The 27,591-nt window shown below is 44.6% G+C and overlaps 1 long non-coding RNA gene across 3 annotated transcripts in view; it reads left to right on the top strand.

The window, feature by feature from the left end:
- The window catches only part of LOC137629678 (uncharacterized), a 56,814-nt gene that overhangs the window by 102 nt on the left and 29,121 nt on the right, over positions 1 to 27,591 (top strand). For all 3 annotated transcript variants that reach the window (XR_011041579.1, XR_011041577.1, XR_011041578.1), the window contains exon 1: positions 1 to 88. This exon is cut by the window's left edge and continues 102 nt beyond it. This is a non-coding gene — a long non-coding RNA (uncharacterized lncRNA). The remainder of the gene's footprint in view (positions 89 to 27,591) is intronic.

Raw genomic sequence — 27,591 nt, 5'->3', positions numbered from 1 at the left:
CTTCATGCAACGAACTTAATATGCAGAAGCACTAGCACTATAGTTTGAGAATTAAGGCTGAAGGAGGAGGATTAATTCATATACCGAAGTAAGTGTTTTTGTTCACATGTCCTGAATATAGTGTTTATTGTGTTGTACTGTTTTGAAGCGAACATCATTATGTTAAACGAATATTTATGAAGCAGCGTGTAAATGTGAGCATTACCCTTGCCTTCTTTGTATGGAATAAATTTAAAATCCTGAACTAGTCTTTGGTCAAAGCTTAGCCCTAGCTATTATTTGCCAACTATAGGCCTATGTTGATTGTGTCGTATGAATATTAACGTGTAAGAGATTGAACTTTTACAAAGTTGAATAATGATTTCTCATTAGTTGTACGATCAATTATCTCGGCAAATATGCATTGGTATTTTAAAATTTTAATGGAAATAATGAACCGTACCGGAATGTACCTAACCTAACCTGACCTATATAACCAGTGTCCTTACCTGGAGAGGTCCTTTTGGACTCGGTAACGTATGCACATTGATATTAGTTTCCATTATTAAGAGAGAATTGAGTAAATGTATAGTTTTACGCAAAAACACATCAGGGTACAAAAATGTATTGAAGTCAATGGTATTGTGCTGGCTGTTTTGGCTTACTGTATTTTCCTTAGAGAAAACAAAGGGCAAGTGAATAATAACTCGACTAATTTACTGATAAAGGTATAAAGTATACCTCCCCTTGTAGTCTCATTTAATGATGGATATCATTATTTCAACCCATCCTATAACTTCTATTGAAGATGAAGAGATTTTGAATTGTTGGTATTTTATGCAGTAAAGTCTCTCAACATCTTCGGCGTCCCACAGATATCCGATATTCATAAACTAAGGGGTTGTTGGTATCTTTGATGCATTTTTTCCAACTTTTATTATTATTGAAATATTGGTTCTTTTCTAATTATGACATTTTGCACCCAGTAATGTAGGTAGCTATGCCTTAGGTCAGGACAAGGCAGATCCAAGGGATAAAAGACCTTTGTCTGACACGGCACTTTGTCTGAGGTTAGAAGGTCCAGGGGGTACATGGTCCCTCAGGTTAGATAGTGTGTGGCAAGATAGGCTCAGATGTAAACTTGTAATTTTACTGTTCATTACAACAGAAGCAATTTTCAAAATTGTAAATAGACCAGCTAAACCCTTTTAAAGCAAAAACTTCATTCCTTAGTGCTAGTTAAGAGCCTGTTGTTGAATACAGTACACCCCAGGTTTTAGTACATTACTTTGTAGTATTAGCCACCAGTACAGGTATCTAGATATGTATAGAAGAGCTGTTCACATTGTAAGCATAAAAAAAATTGGAAATTGTGGAAATGACCATTATAATCAAGGTATATTGTGAAAATTGTGATAAATACATAAGGATTTGGCTTTGGCAGATATACAGTATATATCTTGACTTGTGCTTCTATAACTTAACCTAGTCTACGAGTGCTTTGTTGTAACTAGGGGTGGGTTAGATTTGAAGGCTAATTTGGATTAATGCTGGGTGCATCGACCCAACGTAGCCATCTCTACTTATTTTTATTTTTATTAATTTTTTTATACAAGTTACCCATGATGACCATCATTTTTGTTTTTTCTATCTCCAGTTAGTTGGTAGAAAATTTCTGTGATAATTAAATATATTTTAATTCAATAATTGGTTACAGTGCAAATAATATCTATCTAAACTTAGTTAATTCCAGAAATTTGTTCATACATATATACAAACCATTGACCTTTAGATTGGATTATGACTTCAGCACGAGTTGGGACGGCCATTTAATCTTTAACAAAGTAGATGTGGTGATTGTTGAAAGGTAGGTCAGGGGAGCCACTCGCTTAGCTGACTGTAGCAAGTCGCTATGTACTCGCTGCTGCTCTTCTTACTGCTGGATCTTGTTTTACTTAGATTGTAATAAGTGTTTTTGTGTTTTGTGACCATTCTTACTTAACAGAAGTGCAAAGAAAGTAAGCAAATAATAAAGTGAAGTTGTGTACCGTATGAAGGGGAGAACTATACGAAGTTTCCCTCCTGAGTGGCAGGACTGTACTTAGTTCCTTTACTTACTTGAGAGGTCATGATGCCAATGAGGGAGATGATGAACTTTTCTTGGAGCATTATAAATACCTTGGTATGCCATTCAATTGGTCATCTTGTCGAAGGTAGCATGTTCAGTATAAGTTTTGGGGAAAGGTGGAATGACTGGACCTCCTACCTTTTGTTGTCTCATGAAAGGGATGAAGTAGTCTCTAATGTTACTTGCTAGTTGGGAAACTAATGCAAATAAGTTGTGCAGTAGAGACCCTATGTAGCAATCTTGATGTTTAGTCCAGCACTAACAACGTTATCTCCTTTATGGAGATGTTCTATAACCAGCACTGGCCAACCTAGTACAAGCTTCTTTTTAAGTAATTACTGGCCTAGACCCTAACAGGTGCTAAATTTCTATGATCAGCTGTTTGGAGGTTATATAAGGAAACCTTCAAGTCTAGTTCTAGGGGACCACCTCCCACCTGAGGATGGGTCGCCTATTTAAGGGACGGACGATGGTTTGTATATGTGTAGGAGTAAATCACAGCTTTATAAAGTAATTTTTATTTCTCATAACTATGCAAACCATATCCCTCAAGTTGCACTTCTAGCCTCAACCACCCCACTCAGTCTCAGGACAAAAGTGATGATACAGTCGAGCAGGAATGCAACTTCTCCCCCCCCCCCCCCACCTCCTGGTAACCCCATGCCTGCTTTGTTACAGATTCAATGTTCAATGGTCATTCTATCTAGCAGAGGAAGAGTATGAGTACTATTTCCATGCTGTGTTAGTTCCGGTGATCTTTTCCCATTGTTACCGGACTTCCCTGCCACTCTGTCCCTGATTACGTGGTCAGCTGTGTCCTTGAGACAGTGGGCTGATGATCCTAGATCAGTAGGCTACTTCTGATTGATGCCCATGTACACTTTTGGGGGTGCAACGATCAGAGGAAAGATATCAGGTATCCGTCCTTAATCATTGGGAAGCACTTGGGTGTGTCTCAAGGGTCCAGGCCATTCCTGTTAATGTCTGGAACACCCCATTCCTTGGCCAGTTTTGTAATTTATTCTTTTTTATTTTTACTTCGGAACTTCGGAGCATGGTTTGCAAGAAAGGCCTCCATGCCTTTCCTAGACCCTGGCAGGACTTCCCACAACTTACCGATGCCTGAAAACTTTAAATCAATCAATCAATCAATCCCGAAGGTATGCGGGGCCATGTAGCACTTTCTAGTTTTTTGTGAGTGCCAAAGCTAATCTTTGTCACTGATTCCTCTTACTTTTCGTGACCGGATAAGCACAGCGGACCTTTCCACTCGTCCTCGGGTTTCAGTCAAAGTAGGTAACCTCACTTGGCCACCCTTTTCTCTACATCTCTGTCACCGCACTTGTTCCTGTATCTTTGTCCTCACCTTTTTCTGAGCCTTTAGATGTTCCTTCTCCAAGAGGAATTAGTCACTAAGACACCCAAGTCTAAATGGACATTGACCATTCCTTTGCATAATTTAGCGACAGGAACAACGTGTACTGAAAACAGACTCTTCCTGGGGATAGTTTCCAGTACTTGGTATGGGAACTCCCAATCCTACGTCCAGTACTGGGTTTCATGTGAGACTAAGCAGAAGCCAGGCGGGTCATGCCCTTGTCCCTCTCCTCAACCCTGTGACATTCTTGAGATGCTTCAGTGACGTTAAGACTCCGTTGCATACCAAGACATACTGTATCTAGTCCTGGAAACAACCCAAGTACGCTCTCATCTAATAGGGGGGAGGAAGGCATAGTATTGGGAGCATAATACTAGGGAGGATATTGACATTATCCCTCATCTCTCTCATAACATGGGATGTGCCCAGGACTCTTAGAAATCCGATGCTAGCAATAGACTTGGAGTATACAGCTGTGCCTTTAATTGTTGAGATGCACTTCCTGTAGTATCATCTATATTTACTACCAAACTTTATGCCATACTGACTGCTATTGAATAAATGACATTAAAGTAAGAGGGTAATTTTATAGTTGTTCCGACACTAAATACAAAACTGTCGCCATTTATATATATTTACTTTCGGCAAAGGTGGAAGACTAGCCATAAGACTTTTAAGCGAGGTTTAACTGCCTACCCACTAGGTAGCGAAGGGGAAGTGGGGGATAGTCAGCTACCCTGTTCACTCACACACCAGTGTGTCTTGACTTGCTTTCTATTTTGGCTGGGCCGAAAACCTATGTTACCCCTCTCTGCCTCCTAACAGACTGGTCATTTTGATTAATTCTTCATTGTTCCGTAACTGGAATACAAACCTACGCTATTTATTTAGGGGTATTACTTTATGCGAAGCTGAAATGACGAGCCATTAAAATTTAGCGAGGGTTAACTACCCATACTGCTAGTTAGCGGCGGGTAGGGGGTAAGGTTTCTACCACTCCCACTAACATCCCGGGGATTTAGCTCACTTTACTTTTGGCTCGGATGGAGACCGGTTGTATCCGCTCTTCCTCCCCGCATATTTTGGACTGCCATTAATTTTTGTCTTTTAACTTGCTTTTTCTTATATATGTATGTATATATATATATATATATATATATATATATATATATATATATATATATATATATATATATATATATATAGAAATGTAAGTTTTCTTTTCAGTGTTTTTGCTGTGCGTTGATACGAATACGACAGGTTCTCAAGATACTTGCGCAAGGCCGGGTAACATTCCCTTCCGACCTCCCCCCCCCCCCCTTGTCCATCGGTCGTCCCGTCGGCGGATAACCTACTGTTGACTCGTCCGCCGCCGCAGGGGAATCATCATCGTTTGGACACCTCCTCTTTTAACTGTTGTCTTCGCCTTTCCTCTTCCTACGGGAAACATATGGATTACTGAGCGAAGGGAGTGTGGCCTCTAAGAGATTGACTATGGCCTTTCTCTTCTCAAGGCTGTTCACCTTTCATGGGCCTCCGACAGTGTACTAACGAGGGGAGCACCTTTCCCGTTTGCGGGTTAGGTCACACTTCCGATTGTTTTCTTAATTATTTAAGTGAAATTATGATAGTTTGTAATTTAACTTTTCAGCTTCTCCGTTGGGAACACTTCCCTTCGGAGGATCAGTGGTTCTTGCTATTAGTGAATATTTTAGCCGATTTAAATAATTGTAATTCTTATTTTATAACAGTTATTCTCCGCTCCCCTTCTCCCGTCAATGTAGACCAGGGAAGCGAGGGCGCAGTACAGTACTTATTTTATGTTTGTTCCCTCTATGGTCTCCCTTCCCGTCGTGGACTAGGTGTTCCTCCCGAGGGAATTTTCTGTTACATAATTTATTTGGTCTTTCCTCAGTTAGTGATGCAGTTTTTTCGTTCGACTAAGAGTGCCAACGAAGCAGAGCTGTTCTGTTCATGCCTGAGGAATTGCTGTCACTGCCGTCCCTCGTAGGACGTCATCATGGGCATCATCCTTTCTCTTAGAAGTACGCCCATGGCAACACTTGATCAGCACTTCATCTTCGAGGAACTAGCTCCGGCTGCACTTCCTCTGGTAGCGCTCTTGTCAGATCATCTTAGAGTGCTACCAGGAGGTTCGCTCTAGGGGTTGGACAGCTTTCCCTTCCGAGGGAGAGTTTTCCTCCCCTGGTGTGAGGTTGTTTCTCCCTTCCGAGGGAGAACTTCCTGCATTTTCTTCATCACTTCATCGACTCCGACTGCTGTTGCTCTCTTCGCCTAGACTACGCTCCCCCCTTGCCAAGTCTCTCTTCCTTCGGGGGCGGAGCATAGTCTTAGGCAAGTCTCTCCTGCGAAGTGATCACCTCTCTCTTTCGTGAGAGGGGCCACTCATAGAGACTCCTCTTCGGAGGATTGCTACTGCTGAAGGTCAGCTTGCTGGTCCACCGGCCCTCATGGGCGTCATCTGTTCCCGGACCTTCTCCTGACGACGCTGCAGCTAGTCCTCGGACTTCGGTCCTGGGCTCTGATCGTTCGGGATCTCCATCGGTGGATGTTTACCCTTCCAAAGGGCACATCCCAGTTCCTGATCGTCCTACCAGCTGACCTGCCGACTTCGCCAGAGAGAGCAACGTTTGCCAGCTCGCCAGCGCTCGCCAGCCAGCCTACGATCGCCGGCGCAATAGAGCTCATTGAAACCTGAGCGTGCACCCGCGCAACTTCGATCTCCTACTCTCCCAAAGATCCCCTGCGCGCCAGCGTTCTCCTGCACCCCTGCACACTCCCGCACGCTTGCGCCAACAATCTCTGCGCACCAGTGTTCGCCTTCGCGCCATCACTTCCGCGTGAACGCCCCAGCACTCTTCTCCGCTCGTGCCGGCACACTTCCTCGCATGCACCAGCACTCTCATAGGCGCGCGTTCTTGCCCGCAATCGCGTGCTCACGCGCTTGTGCGGCCAGTTGTGCACTTCTGTGTATTCTAGGGAGACTGCACAACACACTGCACAGTGCCTTACTGCGCGCCAGCGCTCTCCTGCGCACTTGCGCTTTCAAATTCAGTGCGCTCCTGCTCACTTGTGCTCTCAGATCCAGCGCTCTTCTGCGCACTTCGCTCTCCGATCCAGCGCTCTCCTGTGCAGTTGCGCTCTCAGATCCAATGCTTGCCAATGCGCCAGCTTTTGCCAAAGAGCCAGCGCTCGCCTGCGCACTTAGATCGAATGCTCGCCAATCCGCCAGCTCTTGCCAAAGAGCCAGCGTTCACCTGCTTACCAGGGCTTGCCTGCTCCCCTGCGCTCTTCTGCACTTAAACCGAAAACTGCGCTTCAGCAGAAACTGAGCACCAGCATCATCCTGTGCGCCATCGCTCCATTACTTTCCTGTGCAATCGCGCAATAGACGAAAAGAATGAAAACTTTTTGACTGGTCGCCATTGCCCCATTCCTCTCTACGCGAACGCATTACAGCATGGCCGCTGGGAAAAGAGGGAAGAGGCTTCACAGAAGGGTTCAAGATCCCAAAGATTCCATCTTCCGAGGGGAATCAAATGCGTTTACCATCGACGAGGCTCCTCACAGGGATCCCTCAGTCCCTTTCTCTTCAGGAGTTTTCCTGACAGTACCACTGTCCGCAAACACGATCTGAACGTTGCAAACGGCCTATCATTACCTCGCAAATCTCTCAATTACCAATGAGAAATCATCAATAGACTGATCGCTAGATCACCGTTTGCTGATCGCTAGCTCGCCGATCACCAGATTGCCAATTGCTAGCTCATTTCTCTCTGATCATTGACCTCCAGTCTTGCCAATTGCTAATGATCTCAGATTGCTAGCTTGCCGATCGCCGATTGCTAGTCAATAACCAGTCATCAGCTTGCTGATCACTAGATCGCCGATGGGCAGCTGTTCTTTCTTCGATCATCGACCTCAGATCGCTGATCTTTGACCAGCCAATCGTCAGCATGCTGATCTTTGACCAGCCAATCGTCAGCATGCTGATCTTTGACCAGCCAATCGTCAGCATGCTGATCTTTGACCAGCCAATCGTCAGCTTGCTGATATTTAGCTCATTGATCACCGGTCCGCGATCAATCGCTGATCATCAGTGGCTCACCATCACCAACTGACTATCATTAAACCATTCTGTTCTCTCTCAGGGCTCTCCAAGCAGATTACCAACTCATTAATCGCCAACCTTCCTTGGCTGACTGACCAGACTGCCTTCATCTGCCTGTCAGTTACCATCTTCGGCTCATAGATTTACAGAAGGAGGAAGGATTGAGGATAATATATTCATCTTACAATACATGGTCGAAGAAACTTTCAAAAATAAGAAAAAACTCATAGTGGCCTCTTTAGATTTCAAAAAAGCTTTCGATTCCATAAAAAGGGAAGCACTGATAGAAACATTAAAGCAATACAAAGTACATACTAGTATAATTAACTCTATAGCTGAAGTGTATGTGGGAGACTCGACTACGTTAGACATAGGGGAAAGAGTAGAACAAAAATTGAGCGAAGTAGTGGAATAAAGCAAGGCTGTACTGCCTCTACAACATTATTCAAATTAATTACTTATCAGATTATAAAACAAGTAGAAAGGGAAGGTAATGGTTTTAAAAATGATATTATAAAGCTAGTAGTATTATTTTTTGCTGATGATGTCCTAGTGCTTGCTGAGAATATAGAGGATGCTGAATTAAACATAAGGAAAGTGATAGATATAGGAAAGCAGTGTGGTTTAGACATAAATAGAGACAAAAGTAGCGTACTTATATATAATATGAAGGAGAAACCAGATAATATAGAGGGAATAAGAGTAGTAAGCAATATTAAATACCTAGGTATCAAGGTAGATGATGGTAGGAATATGTTCAAAACACAGAAAAGTGAAATGATAGTTAAGGCGCAAAAGCTAGCCAATCTTACATATTCGATCATAGAAAAAAGCTGTAATAAGATACTGATAGGAAAAACATACTGGAAAAGTGTAGCACTACCCTCTATATTATATGGAACAAATGTGATTAACTTAACAGAAACGGAAATAGAAAAGTTGCAGAGAATAGAGAATGGAGTGTATAGAAGGATGTTAGGGGCTGTAAAGAATACAGCAATTGTAGCCTTGAGAGGGGATGTAGGAGCATCAGCTATGAAAACAAGGGTAATGGATGGTAAGCTGAGGTACCTTAATAGCATTTTTAAGGGAGAAAAGGACCTACTTACAGCAATAGTCAATGATATGGAAGAAAAAGAGAGGAAGTGGTGGATGCATGTGAAGAAGTATGCTGAAGAATGTGGGATGGCGATGAGAGAAGTCAAGAGATGTACGAAAGAGGACATAAAGAAGAGAACAAGAGAATGGGACACAAGCAAATGGAAGAGTGAAATGGAATGTAAGGAGAGTTTAATTTTGTATAAAAACTGGAAAAGTGAAATCAAGGAGGAGGAAGTGTATGACAATACATTTTCGTCAATTTTATTATTTAGAGCAAGGACAAACTCATTGGGCTTGAATATAAGAAACAAACACCAAGATGGAAATATAAACTGTGTATTCTGTGACGTAGAAGAAAATGCTAACCACTTTATATTATATTGTCCACAGTTTAGTGATATAAGAATAAAAGCAATTGAGCTTCAACAACCATACGAAGAAGATAGTGCACAAACAGTTGGAAAATTCCTTTTTTGTGAAGAGAATATTGAAAATAAGAAAAGTATACTACAACAAATGTGGATGAAAAGAGAAAAACTAGTGAAAATAAGGAACACACAAAACTAAAAGACACAGAGGCGCCGTTGTAAAGGCTATGCCTCACCCCAGAACCTGAACCTGAACCTGAACCTGATCGCGGATTCACCAATCATTGGCAGTTCACCATTCACCAGCAGTTCATGACACTGACTTACTAGTCAACCTCTGCCCGTGGTTCCCTAGGTCAGAAGGCATACAACACACTTCTTGCTACTCGCCGTTCGCCATAACACCAATCCACTAAAGCAATTAGCAAATGATTGACAACCCCCATCAGCGGAAGGTGACTACTCGCAAGCACACTCCAACTACACAGTAACCACGATACCCAGCCGTTAATCATTGATTAACATTCGCCAGACTGATGCTGCTCTATCAGTTAAAGGAGTTCTCTCCCAGGGAAGAATCCTTACAAGGGTATCGTGTCCCATCCTTTACGCCACTAGTCAAGACCCCAGCGTCAACAATCTCCCATGCGAAAGGATCCGCAAGGAGCTGCCCCTTTGGGTCAATGTCCACACCATGTTGGAGTTCGGACAAGGGCTAAGACCACAGGTCTTCATTTGCACGCTGGACCTAAAGGACTCATACTTGCAGGCCCGAACCATCCATCTTCTAGGAAGGATTGAAGATTCAGTCTAGACAAACACGAAACACCAGCTCAGGGCACTGTTCTTCGGTTTTCCACAGCACTCATCCTGGACTCACAGGATCGGCATCTGTCTCTTCCGTTTCTGGACGACTAACTGACCTTAGCAGACTCGGGGGCAACTTTGTACTAACACCGTAACTTCTGAAGTCTTTTTACCAAGATCGGGTGATCAAGATAAACCTGTGGAAATCTTCCCCACTTCCCTCTCAGAAGGCTGGTGAATCTGGGAATGATTCTAGACACCAATCTCCACAAAACCTCATCAAAGACAGGCGTAGAAAAGTCACAAGACCCTTTCTTAAAACGAGAAGAACTCCCATCCCAGAGTGAAAATTTTTTTCTTCGGACACCTATCATCTCAGGCCTGTCTAGCCTCCAACTGCTGCCTCAATATTTATTCTCTCCAGGGGTGGCTTGAGTCCGATTGGAATCGGCTTTCGATTCCCCAGACATTCTGACCCCAATGGGACCAGAAGTTTAGACGAACCTCAAGGGATGGGTGTCAGTCGAGAATCTACAGAGTGGTATTACCTTCTCATTCTTCCCCACCCCTCTGACTTGATGTGCTTAGACACGTCAAAAGAAGGGAGAGGGACCATAGTGCTGCGCCACACGACCTCAGGCCTCTGGACAGAGTCCGAAAGTACCTTCACTTGAATACTGTATCTTAAAAGATGAAGGCCAACTTTCCGGTCCTTCAGCAGCCTCATCAGTTCCTAACGGACCACTCAGTGGTGTGATGAGTGACATCATCACATAGGGCTCACATCAACAAGCAAGAAGGAACGGTATAAACACTAAAATGGGCCAAAGTCCGTTTGGTACCACTGTCAGCCCACTTCATTCCAGACTAGAGGAATGTGCGCGCTGAGCATCTCAGATAAGGTGTACCGGGGTTCTCCAAGTATGGACCTGTTTGCAACACCCCTGAACCTCAGGCTTCTGCTGCTCCCCAGTTGTAGACTCCAAGGCGCTCTGGCAAGAAGCATGCCAACAACGGTGGGTACAACAACAACCTTTGCGTCTCGTCCCTGTTTTGTTTGGAGAAGGGTACTCAAGAAGACTAGAACATCAGTCAGCCTCTCAAGGGCTCTCATAGCCTCTCATAGCTTCACTATGGCATTACGCAGAACGGTTTCCAAACCTTCTGCAGCTCCTGATAGAGCATCCAAGAGAACCCTCTCCACGTCACAGACGACCACACTTCGACATCTACCACAAGCTATAGCTTTGTCTGGAGACTACCTAGTACCTCCTCTCTCACAGAGGCTTTTTGCAATAAGTTGCAGAGAGGTGGTCTAGATATCAGGAATTCCTCAGTATCAGTCTACCAGGCAATGTATAACGTCTTCTGTGGTTGGTGTCATGGGAAAGCGTATCTCTCCACTCTATACCTCTATTCCAGCAATAGCAAAATCCTCGAGTATATGCAAGAGGAAAAGACCCCCCTTTTCAGTTTCAGCAAGTTAAGACGATCACTCAACCTTGAGCCACGCCTTCAAACTGAAAGGAAGGGACATCCCCTCATCACCCTCTTAATGAGAGAATGCCTTGATGAAGTCATTAAGCTTCAGCACGGCATTTAATTCCCGTGCTGAAACTTGGTGACGGGCAAGAGGGCTCTCGAACTTGGGGAAATTGCTCCCCCAGTTCGAATCTAAATTTCTCTCTTTTACCTTTTTCTTTTTCTCAATACTACTTCGACCTTATCCTAATTTCACAAACTTTCTTTAGTCTTGCTTTCCAAACTCTATGAGAAAAATTTCCCTCATTATATGTGTGTATATATTATGTACATATATATTTATTTATTTTTTTTTTTTCTTTTCTCCTATGGCTTGGATGTTTTCACATCCATTGTAGCCCCGGCGGGGATGTTCATACATCCTTTATTGCTGCCTGCTTTGATGAGTGGGAGGAGGTATCACGGTTGGGAGGTGTTTGCATTCAAAGCTATATATGAGAGTATTGGAGGATTTCAGCCATCCCGAAGATGGTTTGGACCTTTTTGGCGGAACTATTCTCAAGTGTTGGGTCTTCGGAATCCAGGGGGATCCAATGCTTGGGGTAGGACTCTCGGCTTTTGGCCGGAAGCCCGTCATTATAGATATGGGGAGGATGATTCCATAATTTCTTGGTCTCAGTCCTAACAGGCGGGTTCAGCTTATACCTGTGCCTCTATATCTGTTTTGATGCTATCCTTCGGGTAGGGTATGGAGTGGACCATCTGGGAAGTATACTCTCATTGTGCCGATAGTAGAGAGTGCAAATTTCCTTTCCGACGCGTGATGGCCTAACATTCTCGAGCAGGTACATCAAACTAACTCTTTTCCCTCTCTTTACTATAATGGATTCTTTAAGGAACGAACCCCCATCCCCTGGATACGCTGACTCTCCCCCGGCACTGTTGACGACCTCTGCTAATGTGATAAGGGATAGCTCTGTTGATGACCTCGGAACGGGAAAGGACCATTCTACTGATATTTCTAAATCGAGTAATTTGGGTAACACGAGGAAACTTCGAATCCTCCATGTTACACAAATTTCAATAGAAACAAATTATAATGATCTATGTAAAGCATTTGAATGCTATGGATGCATAAAAGAAATAAGGATGAAACTTGAAGCTGAAACTTGGGATTCATGGATATCTTATAGTAGTTATGACGAAGCATTTAGTGCAATAAGTAATTTGAATAATATTAAAATTAATAACTTGAATGTCGCGGCTGCTCTCTGCGATAAGGTACCAAAAGATTTAGATGTGTACAGGCCTGCCGATTGGTTGGAAAAAGGCGCAGATTTAGTCATGCCCTCCCAGAGAAATCCAAAACCACCGATGTGGCTTATAGCTGAATCAAAGGGGGTTACAGGGAATTATTTTAAAATATGCAAATTGATTCAGAAAAAAGTAGGAACTATTGCACCAGGCGATATATCTCGTTTCGGAAAAAATAGTTTCCTTATCCATGCCAAATCCAGTACACAGTCGGTAATATTGTCCAATATGAAAATAAATAATGATGACATTAAGTTAGATGTCAAACCCCACCTAAATTTTAGCTACGGAAGGGGCGTAGTTTTTAACAGAGACCTATATGATTTTACAGAGGAGGAGATACTGGCCATGTGTCCATTAAATGTTTGGAAAGTTCATAAAGTCCCAGGTACATCAATGATAATCCTTACGTTCCAGGATGCTGATGTACCTTTTCATATTATTATCGAGAACGAAAGGATTAAAGTAAGACCCTTCAAGCAGAAGCCATTGCAATGCTTTAATTGTTTTAAATTTGGGCACCCGTCCAAAGTTTGCAAAAATGAGAAGATGTGTGGTATTTGCTCCAAATCTTACCATGGAGAGTGTGCACTTGGAGCCAGGTGTTTAAATTGCAGCTCGAATCACAAATCCACAGACAAGATTTGCGAGCTATATAAGTTGGAGGAAGCTGCCCTCAACAAATCAAACTTAGAACACATAAGTGTGACCCATGCCAAAAGACTATTAAATAAATCAAATACATATGCTAAGGCATTAAAATCAAACCAACCTAGCACTGCCAATAGCTCAAAAAAAAGTATACTATCTGACAAAATGTCAAATAACGAGGTAACCTTATCACCTCCTGAGGCTTTACCACGGTGTATTAACACTAGGTCATTGCCCATTGCTGTACAGCCTTCAGCCGCCATTACAAAAAGTAATACAAACCTCTCTCAGGCCATGTCCTTGCCTGATCTGATGGAGGTTCCACTTAAGACTAACTTACCTGATGCACCTGTTGTGGGAAAGGTGCAAAATCCTCGAATCCCACCATCTATTAATCGCAAAAGAGAGAGACCTCCATCTCTCTCTCCACCCTCCATTAGAAACGTTAAGGTTATGACATCAAATAAATTTGATGTTTCTAATGAACCAGAAGATGGACTGAATAAATCAGAAATTCAAGTTGAGGTCCACCATCCACCTCAACAAATAGATAAAAAGAATACAAAGAAAATCACCAACGTTAAACCCAACATAACAAGACCACCTCTGAAGAAACCTACTGGTAATAATGTTACATTAAAAACTGCTAATGGGAAGACCTCATCCAAGATGTCTTCCAGAAATAATCCATAGTTTTCTCCTCCATTTTGCAATGGAACTGTCAGGGTTTGAGGGCGAAATATGAAGAACTTAAGCTCCTAATTCATGAGCATTCCCCCATAATTGTATGTCTACAGGAAAGTATGCTTGATTCTAACACTCCTAGTCCTCGAGAGTATGTTAGCTATAGAACACCATATAATCAACAAGCAGGGAGCCATGGCGGAAGTCTCATGTACATTCGTCGAGATGTTCCCCAAATACCCATGTCTATACGTACAACCCTGCAGGCAGTTGTTGTACAAATTGATATAGGGAGAAAATATACAATATGCTCTCTGTACTTACCTCCAAATGATAATATTTTATATGATGATTTAGCAGAGGTCATTCAACAACTCCCTCAAGCTTTTCTCTTACTGGGAGATATGAATGGTAGACATCCTTTATGGGGTGATGTTTTGGCCAACACAAGGGGCAATATTATCTCATCAATTGTGGAGAATGAGGATGTGGGACTCCTTAATACAGGAGAGCCCACACACTTCCATGTTCAGACAGGTACTTTGTCATGCATTGACCTTTCAATTGCAAGCTCTAACTGCCTTCTTGATTTTGATTGGAGGACATTAGATGATTGGCATACTAGTGATCATGCACCAATCATTATAAACACCAACAAGGGTCCGCCTTTGCAAAGATCGCCACGTTGTAATCTAGACAAGGCAGACTGGGTTAAATTTTGTGAGCTAAGTGAAATCGAAGGGAGAGCAGAACAGTTTGAAAGTGTTGATGATGCCATAGACCTACTGAATGGAACTCTTCATACAGCAGGAGTCAATTCAATTCCCAAAACAACAGGATTATTCAAACGACGACCAGTCCCGTGGTGGTCTTCAGAACTAACTGCACTCCACAGAGCCACAAGAAGATCTCTAACACGATTGCGTAGACGCAGAACTGATGAGAATTTAATAATGTACAAGAAATGAAGAGCACAGTTCCGTCGTGCCATGAAAGAAGCAAGGCGCCAGTCATGGATGTCTTTTGTTTCCTCTATTAACAGTAGAACACCACCATCTTCTGTGTGGAGGAAAGTAAAAAAGATAGCTGGCAAATTCACCCCCAACCCACCACCAGTGTTGAAGGTGAATGGCCAGTATGTAACTGAAGCAAATGAAGTTAGCAATGCCCTGGCTAATCATTTTTCAAATGTATCCAGCAAGTGTGAAGGAGCCCCTGGTCACCAGTATAGGAGCACTGAAGAAAAGAAAATTTTAAATTTTGCAACAAGAAGGGAAGAGTCGTATAATTCTCCTTTCACTGAAAGAGAATTTGATTCCGCACTTGCTCGTTGCAACGATACAGCCCCTGGACCCGATGGAATTCCATATGCAATGATTAAACATGTCCATTTTAATACAAAGCTATTTATTTTAAGCATTATTGATAGAATATGGTATGATCATAGCTACCCAAGTGTTTGGGAACTAGCCATTATTTTAGCCTTTTTAAAACCCGGTAAAGACAAGTTTTTAGCAGCAAACTATCGTCCTATTGCATTGACATCTTGTTTATGTAAAATCATGGAGAAGATGGTCAATGCAAGGCTGATATGGTACCTTGAAAAGAAAGGTATTTTATCACCGATTCAATGTGGATTCCGAAAAATGCACTCAACGACTGATGTGTTGATACGACTTGAGTCATCTATTTGTGAAGCCTTTGCTTCCAAACAGCACCATGTTACAGCATTTTTTGACCTTGAAAAGGCATATGATACCACATGGAGATATGGTATTCTTAAAACCATTCATGAATTGGGATTGAGAGGAGAGCTGCCACTATTTATTCAGGCATTTCTTTCACGTAGAGTTTTTCAAGTGAGAGTGGGGGAAACTCTATCAGAGAGTAAGTGCCAGGAAGAAGGAGTTCCTCAGGGGAGTGTGCTGAGTGTAACCCTTTTTGCACTAGCAATTAATGGGATATCCTCAGCCATTCCCCAGGATGTTCTCTCAACACTATTTGTGGATGATCTCTCAATATCATTTGCTGGCACTAGAATGGCAATGGTTGAGAGAAAAATCCAACTCTCTATTGATAAAATTATCCAGTGGGCTGACATGAATGGATTTAAGTTCTCGACAAGTAAAACTACCATTGTCCATTTTTGTCGTAATTCTAGTAACCCTCTAGTTTTAAAGATTTTAGAATGGCTTTTTATTATTGGACGGAAAGGTATAACTGTTCGATTTTGTTGAGTTCCAGCACATGTAGGTGTGTCTGGGAATGAGAAGGCAGATTTACTGGCGAAGAATGCGGCATCCGAGTTGCTACCAAGGAGGTATCCCATTCCATGTAACGATCTCCTACCTTACATCAAGAAATTGGTTTGTGATAAATGGCAACAGCACTGGGACAGTCAAGACGGCAATAAAATGAGGGAAGTAACAAATATCATATCACCTTGGAGGTATAACATGATTCCCCGAAAATGGGAGACGACTCTTTGTCGTCTCCGTATTGGTCACACACGGTTGACACACGAGTTTCTGCTGAAGGGCCAACACCAACCGTATTGCGAGGACTGCTTAGTACCTTTAACAGTGAGGCATTTGTTGACCGAATGCCCTAATTTTACTAACTTAAGAAATAGATATCTGTTTGAGGCTCGAGGTGAGGATGGCAGGTTTATCCTTGCCAAGATTCTTGGACATGATGTGTCTTACTATGCGAGCGGAATTTTTAGATTTATTTCAGAAGCAGGTCTTCTGAAAACTATTTAACTATTGTAATGACTTCTTAATTTTTCAATATTAAACTTACCCGATAATCATGTAGCTGTCAACTCCGTTGCCCGACAGAATTCTATGGAGGGATACGCCAGCTATCACAATACTAGAAGGGGGTGTACTTACCAGCGCCACCTGTGGCCAGGTACTATAGTACTTCTTGTTGACACCTCCTCAATTTTTCCTCTGTCGTGCTTCCGGCAAGACGTTCTGGGATACGCTTATGTTCTTGGAGTATTTTCACGACTTTGGTGAAGTATTTCTCTTTGATTTCGGCTGTCGCTTTACTGGAAACCTTCTTATATTAGCTTAGATAGCTTTTATATAGTCCTGATTAACGGTTAACGATCTTTTGCTTGATTTTGAAACCCCACTTGGCTAACTCTTTGGATTCAAGATGTCTGACATTTCACAAGCCCCCACCCATAGACGATGTAGGTCTTGTAATAGGCGTATTCCGAAGGCCTCGGTAGATCCTCACACCGCTTGTTCTGACTGTAGGGACAGGCCCTGTCAGTTAGAAAATCGATGTGAGGAATGCGCCGGACTTTCGGAACTTGATTTTGTCCGTCTTTTGAAATATTCAACTAAGTTAGAGAGAGGCAGAGTTAGGAGGAGTTCTTCTCACTCTTCACTTTTTTCCTCACCTCATGATCCCCTACCTTTTCCTACCGCTGTAGTGGCTACCCCCGAACCTACTATTTGCCCTCAGCCTGATATGTCTGTTGTGTTGCGTGCTATTCAGGCCTTAGGCGATAAAGTAGAGTCAGTGGTTAGCGATCATAAGTCTCTTATGGCCGAAGTCAAGGAGCTTAAGGTCAAGAGTGCAGTGGGTGGTATTAGTGCCAGTGCTGTGACGAGTGCTAGTGTCAGTGCAGTGCCAAGTGCTAGTGTCAGTGTCAGTGTGGTGCGTGAGGATACTTCTGTGCGCGCCAGTCGTCCTCCCAGTCCGGGACCTCTTGCAAGCTCCCATGCCCAGGGGAGAAGCAATGTCGAAGGGCAAAAGGGTTCGGCAGGCCTTGATCGGCGCACAGAAGTATCCTCGGTGGTTGCGGGCGTGTCTTCCAGAGACCGTCACTCCCACCTGCAGACGATTGAGCCCGTCTTTTACTCGTCCGCTGATCAATTGTCAGGGAAGAAACGCTGGACTCAGGTCTCTAGACCACTCAAACGCAGAGTCCAGTACGCGAGCGCTCAACCGGGCTGCAGTCATTGGCTCAGCTCTGACTCGCCACAGTCATCAGTCGACTGCACTCCGCCCAAGAGGAGTAAGGTTCTGCCGCAACAGATCTCTGCTGTTCAGGCTTTGCCTCAGCAGACCGTAGTGTCTGCCGACCCCAAGTTGTCTCTTCTGCAGTCCATGCAGTCACAACTTTCGGTCTTGATGCGTGAGTGTCGAGCTGAGAAGGTTGCGCCTCCGCCTCCGCCTGCACTTGCTCCGCCTGCGCTCGCTCCGCCTGCGCTCGCTCCGCCTGACCGCAGTACCACCTGCCAGGCGTACGATGTTGAGCCACGTTCTGAGTTTACTGTTCCCAGTGGTGTTCAGCCTCCGCCTTCCTTAAGGCAACCTCAGCAATGGGATCAGGAGGCTTATACCCCTCTTCCTCCGCTTCCACTTGCTGCTCCACCAGTGGTGCAACACTCAGTCGAGGTACAACAACCTCTCCCAACCATGAGTCAGTCTCCTCAGCTCTCGCTGCAGCGAGCTCAACCCTCCTCTAGGCAAGCACCACAACACCTTAGCCTTGCGCCTCAGGAGCCTCAACTGGCGAGACATTTACTTTGTTCTGCGCAGCCTCTATCTCATCGCTCTCCGCTCACACCACAGGAACAGGAACTTACTACTCCGCTTCCGCCAACCTCTCAGCAAGCTCAACCCTTGAGTTCAGCCACTCATGCCAGGAGTCAGCCTCCTCCACCCATGCGCCTACCTTCTGCTTCTGCTTTTGTTCAGCCTTTGCAGTCTGAGCCTCAGGTGTTCCCTCAACAGAGTCTTGAAGAGGAAACCACTAATATTGATGTTCCAGCTCGTACTGACTCTGCTGTTCAGCATACCTTTCCGTTCTCTTCGCTACACTCTGGTGATGAGGCGTCTGATGATGAGGCAGCACACCTGGATCCCTCATCAGACGTGGATGAATCCAAGTCTTCCCCGCCTTCTATTGACTTTCGTAAGGTCTTGGCTCTGTTTAGGGAGGTATACCCAGACCACTTTGTCTCTGCTATTCCCCGCTCTCCACCATCTGAGTTTTCGCTGGGCATGCAGCCAGCTAAGTCTACCTTTACTAAGCTAGTCCTAGCAAGGTCCTCTAAGAGAGCGTTTAGGATCTTAGGGGAGTGGTTGCAGACTAAGCAGCACCTTGGCAAGACTTCGTTCATGTTTCCTCCGACTAAGCTCACTTCTAAAGCGGGCGTTTGGTATGCCACAGGAGAGGAACCAGGCTTGGGAGTACCTGCCTCTGCCCAGGCTGACTTCTCAAGTCTGGTAGACTCGCCTCGTAGAACTGCAATGAGGCGCTCTAAGGTTTGCTGGACCTTCTCAGACCTTGATCACCTTCTGAAGGGTGTTTTTAGAGCATTTGAGATGTTCAACTTCCTAGACTGGTGCCTGGGGGCCCTCAGCAAGAAGACCTCCCCTGCGGACAAGGATTCTGCCATGCTACTGATGTCCTGCATGGATAAGGCCATTAGAGATGGATCTGGCGAGCTTGCGTCGTTGTTTGTATCAGGGGTTCTTAAGAAAAGGGAACAGCTTTGTTCCTTCCTTTCCTCCAGCATTACACCTTGTCAAAGGTCTCAACTCCTTTTCGCTCCGCTCTCGAAGTTCCTCTTCCCCGAAGAGCTGGTTAAGGAATTGTCTGCTGCCCTGATACAAAAGGACACACATGATCTTGTAGCCTCATCGGCTCGTAAGACTAAGGTTGCTACCTCAGTCCCTAGGACTTATCGCACCCCAGTAGCTGATACTCCTGCTACTAGGTTCATACCGCCCTTTCGTGGTAGAGCCCCCAGCCGAGGAAGCTCCCGTCCAGACTCTTCCAGGAGCAAGTCTAGGAAAGGTTCCAAGGCCTCTAAAGGAAAAAACTGACTCTCCGCATCTCCAGACAGCAGTAGGAGCCAGACTCAAGAGCTTCTGGCAAGCCTGGGAAAAGAGAGGTGCAGACGCACAGTCTGTCAGTTGGCTGAGGGAGGGTTACAGGATTCCATTCTGCCTCAAACCCCCTCTGACCACATCTCCCATCAACCTCTCTCCCAACTACAAAGAAGAGGACAAGAGGCTAGCGTTGCACCAGGAGGTATCGCTACTTGTGCAGAAGAAGGCAGTGGTTATAGTCCGGGACCATCAATCCCCGGGCTTCTACAACCGTCTCTTTCTGGTGGCCAAGAAGACAGGAGGTTGGAGACCGGTGCTGGACGTCAGCGCGCTCAATGCGTATGTCACCAAGCAGACGTTCACGATGGAGACGACGAAGTCGGTCCTAGCAGCGGTCAGGCAGGAGGACTGGATGGTCTCGTTGGACTTGAAAGATGCCTACTTTCACGTTCCTATTCATCCAGACTCCCAACCTTTCCTGAGATTCGTTTTTGGAAAGGTTGTCTACCAATTCCAAGCCCTGTGTTTTGGCCTAAGCACAGCTCCTATGGTGTTCACGCATCTGATGAGGAATATAGCAAAATTCCTCCACTTATCGGACATCAGAGCCTCCCTCTACTTAGACGACTGGCTGTTGAGAGCCTCCACGAGTCGTCGCTGTCTGGAGAGTCTCAACTGGACTTTGGACTTAATCAGAGAACTGGGTCTATTAGTCAACATAGAAAAGTCTCAGCTCATTCCCTCCCAATCCATTGTGTACCTGGGAATGGAGATTCGGAGTCAGGATTTTCGGGCTTTTCCATCGGCCCCAAGGATAAGCCAAGCCCTAGATTGCATCATGAGCATGCTGAAGAGGAGCAGTTGCACGGTGAGACAGTGGATGAGTCTCACAGGGACCCTTTCATCACTGGCCCTGTTCGTCGAACTAGGGAGACTCCACCTCCGCCCTCTTCAATTCCATCTTGCAGCTCATTGGGACAAGGGTTTGACTCTCGAAGCAGTCTCTATCCCAGTCACCAAAGAGATGAAGACCACTCTCTTGTGGTGGAAGACCAATCTCCTTCTCAGGGAGGGCCTATCGTTGGCTATTCAGACCCCCAATCTTCATCTCTTCTCAGATGCATCGGACTCGGGCTGGGGTGCGACCTTGAACGGACGGGAATGCTCGGGAACGTGGAACGAAGAACAGGGAACGCTCCACATCAACTGCAAGGAGCTACTAGCAGTTCATTTAGCCCTGCTGAACTTCAAGTCCCTCCTGCTAGGCAAAGTGGTGGAGGTGAACTCAGACAACACCACAGCCTTGGCTTACATCTCCAAGCAAGGAGGGACCCATTCGAGGAGCCTATACGAGATCGCAAGGGACCTCCTCATTTGGTCAAGAAGTCAAAACCTCACTTTGGTCACGAGGTTCATTCAGGGCAATATGAACGTCTCAGCAGATCGCCTAAGCAGAAGGAATCAGGTCATTCCCACGGAATGGACCCTCCACAAGAGTGTGTGCAACAGACTTTGGACCTTGTGGGGTCAACCTACCATAGATCTGTTTGGCACCTCCATGACCAAGAGACTTCCGCTGTACTGTTCCCCAGTTCCAGACCCTGCAGCAGTTCATGTGGATGCTTTTCTGCTGAACTGGTCCCATCTCGACCTTTACGCATTCCCACCGTTCAAGATAATCAACAAAGTCCTGCAGAAATTCATCTCGCACGAAGGGACACGGCTGACGCTGGTTGCTCCCCTTTGGCCTGCAAGAGAATGGTTCACAGAGGTACTTCAATGGTTAGTCGACATCCCCAGGACTCTACCTCTAAGAGTGGACCTTCTACGTCAACCTCACGTAGACAGGTTACATCCAAACCTCCACGCTCTTCGGCTGACTGCCTTCAGACTGTCGAAAGATTCGCTAGAGCTAGAGGCTTTTCGAAGGAGGCAGCCAGTGCGATTGCCAGAGCTAGAAGGGTTTCCACTCGTAGAGTCTACCAATCTAAGTGGGAAGTCTTCCGGAGCTGGTGTAGAGCCAATTCAGTATCCTCTACCAGTACCTCTGTGACCCAAATAGCTGACTTCCTATTACATCTTAGGAATGAGAGATCCCTTTCAGCCCCTACGATTAAAGGGAACAGGAGTATGTTGGCTTCAGTTCTCCGCCACAGAGGTTTGGACCTTTCTTCCAACAAGGACCTTCAAGACATCCTTAAGTCTTTTGAGACTTCTAAAGAGCGTCGTCTATCCACTCCAGGCTGGAACCTAGACGTAGTCTTAAGGTTCCTTATGTCACCTAGGTTCGAACCTCTCCAGTCAGCTTCCTTCAAGGACCTTACCCTCAAGACTCTTTTCCTCGTCTGCCTTGCAACAGCTAAGAGAGTCAGTGAGGTTCATGCCTTCAGCAAGAACATTGGTTTCACGACCGAATCTGCAACATGTTCTTTTCAGCTCGGATTCCTAGCAAAGAACGAACTTCCTTCACGTCCTTGGCCTAGATCGTTTGAAATACCTAGCCTCTCCAACATGGTAGGTAACGAACTAGAGAGAGTTCTTTGCCCTGTCAGAGCTCTCAAGTATTATCTTAAATAGGTCTAAACCTATTCGAGGACAGTCAGAAGCCTTATGGTGTGCCATCAAGAAACCTTCGAGGCCCATGTCCAAGAATGGGGTTTCGTATTATATAAGGCTTCTGATTAGAGAAGCCCATTCTCACTTAAAGGAGGAAGACCTTGCATTGCTGAAGGTAAGGACCCACGAAGTAAGAGCCGTAGCTACTTCGATGGCCTTTAATAAAAACCGTTCTCTGCAGAGCATAATGGATGCAACCTATTGGAGGAGCAAGTCAGTGTTTGCATCATTTTATCTTAAAGATGTCCAGTCTCTTTACGAGAACTGCTACACCCTGGGACCATTCGTAGCAGCGAGTGCAGTAGTAGGTGAGGGCTCAGCCACTACATTCCCTTAATCCCATAACCTTTTTTAACCTTTCTCTTGAATGCTTGTATTGTTGTTTTTTATGGTTGTTACGGTAGGCTAAGAAGCCTTCCGCATCCTTTTGATTTGGCGGGTGGTCAATTCATTCTTGAGAAGCGCCTGGGTTAGAGGTTGTGTAGAGGTCCTTTAGTAGGGGTTGCAGCTCTATATACTTTAGCACCTTTGGGTTGATTCAGCCTCCAAGAGGAACGCTGCGCTCAGTAAGGAAGACGAACTTAAAAAAGAGGCAGAGTAACGGTTCAATTCGACTTCCTTACCAGGTACTTATTATTTCATTGTTATTTGAGATAACTGTTATATGAAATATGGGATACTTAGCTATCCTTTAATCTTGTACACTGGTTTTCACCCACCCCCCTGGGTGTGAATCAGCTACATGATTATCGGGTAAGTTTAATATTGAAAAATGTTATTTTTATTAGTAAAATAAATTTTTGAATATACTTACCCGATAATCATGATTTAATCGACCCTCCCTTCCTCCCCATAGAGAACCAGTGGACCGAGGAAAAATTGAGGAGGTGTCAACAAGAAGTACTATAGTACCTGGCCACAGGTGGCGCTGGTAAGTACACCCCCTTCTAGTATTGTGATAGCTGGCGTATCCCTCCATAGAATTCTGTCGGGCAACGGAGTTGACAGCTACATGATTATCGGGTAAGTATATTCAAAAATTTATTTTACTAATAAAAATAACATTTTTATGGTTTTAATCGAATTCTCTTTTAATTTTCATATACAGTAAATGGTATCGGCGTCAATGACCTTAGATGTCAGGATGCCAGAAAACTTTCAATCAATCAATCAATCATCCCCTCATCACTAGATCTTTCCTAACTCATGGGGGACTTACAACTTGCCTTTTCCCAGTCGGAATTGAGACCTCCTTCTCGGAACATGGTTCAAGTTCTCCGGTCTCTAAGGAAACCTCTTTACTTTCCACTTCACCCGGCAACAAATTTTCACCTGGTTTAGAAGACTGTGTTCCTACACACTTTGACGAGTCGAGGAACTTTATGGTGTCTCTTTCGACATCACCCATTAATGAGAAGGGTGAAAGGCAACGTGTCATTTCATCCCAGAGTATGTTGCTAGGCACAGTCTCCAGAGATAACTGATACTAGACAAGTCGCCACTCGGTAACTGACGATCCAGATCATCTGTTACTGTACACGGGGTAAGGTATGAGGCTCTACCTCGAGAACGGCAACAGCCCACCTGTGTCCCTTCTCTTGTCATCAGAGCAGGGAGAGACAAGAAGGGGATCACCAAAACATCATCTCTGCTCGATTCACAGAGTCATCAATTATGCCCTGAATCCAGATCCTCATCCAACATGTCGCCTCACGGTGTTAAGGGCACAGCTAGGCCCCTGGCCCTTCTAAGCAGACTACTCTGTGACGCAGGTTTTACAAGCAATAATGTGAATGCTCCAGGTGACTCGCAACCTTTCTCCTGCAAGATGTGACTCGCAGGAACTCGATACGATCTCTATCGGTCCTGTGGTGGCTGCACAACAGCTGGTTGCATACCTCAAGCTCCTTATTGGACAAGTAGTAGAAGGTTGAGGGCATTGTTACCTGGTTTTAGTCTGCGTGAGTGAAAAGATTTGACTGGCTCTTATTCTTTTCTTCATCTTCCCCTGTCATGAGGAAAGCAGCATCCTGGGTTCTCTGCATAAGCTGACCTCAAACCACTGCTGGTAATCCATGCTCCCTGTGTACTTAGTATTAAGGTAATACTGTTGCGTCCCCATACCCTGGTGAGGTGGTATTGGGAAAGTCTTGGTTACAACGGTTTTTCCTACAAAAAGACTCCGAATAACTATACTTAGACAGTCACACTTCTAAATATCTTGACACACAGCTTGCGTAGACAGTGGACCTTGCGTAGCAAGGTTTTAGCGAGGCTTAGGGACGCCTTATATTGAGTACTAACATACTCGGATAAGGAGCCCCCCGGGTAAAGTCAAAAGCCAGATTGGCAGGGACGTCCACCCTTCCTAATGGGTGAGTCGCTCCTAAATAAAAAGCGTAGGTGTGTATTCCAGTTACGGAACAAATGACAAATTCGTAGATAATTAGTATTTTTCCTAATGATACTAACCTTAGCTATTTACACAAACTTGCCTGCCAGCCCTATCCCCCTTGAAATCTTACCTCCAAGAAAAGTGAGCTAAATTATTGGTGTGAGTGGGAGTGGTAGCAAGTTACCCTCCCCAACCCCCACTAACTCGCTAAATTTTAATGGCTTGTCATTTCAGCTTCGCAGAAATTAATACCCCTAAATAAATAGCTAAGGTTTGTATCGTTAGGAAAAATACAAAATATCTACGGATTTGTCATCTTTTTCTTTTCAGTTGTGCTTGTTTCTTCTTTCTGCCGTCCATCAAGCAGACCTGTCCGGGACCTGAAGCATACTCCTGCAGGACCTTGTCCTCCATCGGGACAGACCCCCATTCGTTGTGTCCTGCCTCCAGAGGACAATATTGTGACCAGGCTAATACCTACAATGAATGCTGGGAGTGGTCTTCCTCCCAGTGAGAGAGATTTAGGTGTCGCAGCAAGAAGTCCGAGAGAGATTCTTCTTCTTCGGGATCTTCCTCGAAGTCGAAGAAACTTCGAACCTCTTCCTTGACCCTCCGATCTCTTCCCGAAGCTCCTGCTCGATCGGTCTCTTCCGAGGATAGGTCAAGTAGGAGTGTTGACCAGCTAACACCAGGCCAACCCTAAGGTTCCAAGGACAAAGTTGCTTCCCCCAGAGAAGGACCTATGCCCTCGGTGGGGATCCTTTTCTCTTTCAGATCTGTTACAGGTTTAGCCATCACTGTATGTCACAGGTCCACTTATGAAGAATGTGTTGTGTGGAATTTATACACCTGGGGCAGAGAGGAAACGTTCTCAGATTTCCGAGAGGTAGAAGTTCTGTCTCTTGCGACTGCTGAGGTTGAAACCCTTGGGGTCTGCAAAGCCCATTTTTCGCCCTTACCTGCTTTTGCTAGTTCCGCCGAAGTCTGTTCTTTTCCCTTTAGAGGATGAGGTTGAGCAAAGGCCTAGGGCTGCTAGATTTCGCCACGCCTCTAGTGTTTCGCAGCATGACCCCTGCAGAGTATTGCCGTTGACGTGACCAGCACGCCCACTCGCCACTGCAGTGCCAACCTGCTGTTGAAGACGAGAACTCTCGCCATCACAGGGATCGCAGTCGTCTCTGCCAGCCCAGATGTTTGCCTTTGCCTTTCATCAGAAAACAGTGCTCGGACTCCAAGGAACAACAATCATTTGCCACCCTCCTGCTCGTGATCACTGCTCTCCTACTTGTGATGGCCCCTCGCCAGCTCATGAGCATAACTCGTCATCTAGTGATTTTCATTCGCCAGCTCGTGATCGTCACACTTCTGATCGCCGTTCACCAGCTCGTGATCGTCATACTTTTGATCGCCATTCGCCAGCTCATGGTCAACGCTCGCCATTTGCCAGCCCTTGAACTTCACCTCACAGCGCGCTGCTCATCACATGATCGTCACACTCCAGCTCGCCATTCGCGAGCTCGCTAATCTCTAGCTCACCAATCGCCAGCGCGTCATACACCAGCTCGCTGTTCTAAGCGTTTTGTTTGGATGCCTGCAGTTTTCTTTCCTTGTAAAGTCTTCTGTCTTTGTTTGCTCCCATTGTTGCTGTCTGAGTGGAGTGAATAGGGATATCCTCAGTCCTTCCTAAAGATATTCTCTCAACACTATTTGTAGATGTTCTCTCAATATCATTTGCTGGAGCTAGAATGGTAATGGTTGATTGAAAATTGCAACTCTCAATCAACAAAATAATTCAATGAGCTGATATGAATGGATTTAAATTTTCAACAAGCAAAACTGCTGTCCATTTCTGTCATATTCGTATCCCATGCGTAAATGAAGTTAGATTTCTGGGATTGATATTTGTTTGTACGCTTACATGGGTTCCTCACTTGAAAGCTTTAAAAGTAAAGTGTCTTGAGGCTCTGAATTTTTCAAAAGTTTTGTCCCATACATCATGGGGGCAGACCATAAAACTATTTTAAAGTTATACAAACCCTTATTTTTTTCAAAAATTAGTTATGGGTGTGAAATATACTCCTCAGCCACCCCAAGCCAATTAAAGATTTTAGATTCTACACACCATACATTTAGAACTTTGCTTATTCCAAGCCTCCTTGTTGACTCTGGAGAATTACCGTTAGACCTTTACTGAAAGTCTTCTATTATTCGATATTGGTTTAGGTTGCAAAGACTTCCTAATTCTTTAGCCTATCAGACTGAAAGCCTTGTAGAGCACACATCATACTTTGAGTTGCACCCAAAATCTCCTCAACAATTGATAAACAGTCTTGATATAGCTAGAACTAAGGTGCTGCCATTTAAGGTATCATCAATGCCTCCATGGAAATTACAAGAGGTGTCTTTTTGTAAATATTTTATTGGAGTAAAAAAGAATATGACTAAAGAAGCCATGTCTTTTTTTATGGAACATGGCAGAACATAAGGAAACCACTTTTATATATACTGATGGCTCCAACTAGGATGATGATGATGGATTTGGAGTACATAGTAATGGTATTAATTGTAGGGGTGCACTTAGTCTGACAGCTTTCATATTTATGGCCGAACTGTACTCCATACTAACTGCTGTTGAAAAAATACTGTTGGAAAAGGAGTTAATTTTACCATTTTTAGTGATGCAAGGAGTGTCCT

Source organism: Palaemon carinicauda, chromosome 37, assembly GCF_036898095.1.
Source record: "Palaemon carinicauda isolate YSFRI2023 chromosome 37, ASM3689809v2, whole genome shotgun sequence".
In the NCBI taxonomy this organism is placed as follows: Eukaryota; Metazoa; Arthropoda; class Malacostraca; order Decapoda; family Palaemonidae; genus Palaemon; species Palaemon carinicauda.
The sequence above is the reverse complement of the archived record's forward strand: the minus strand, read 5'-3'. Positions and strand labels throughout refer to the sequence as shown.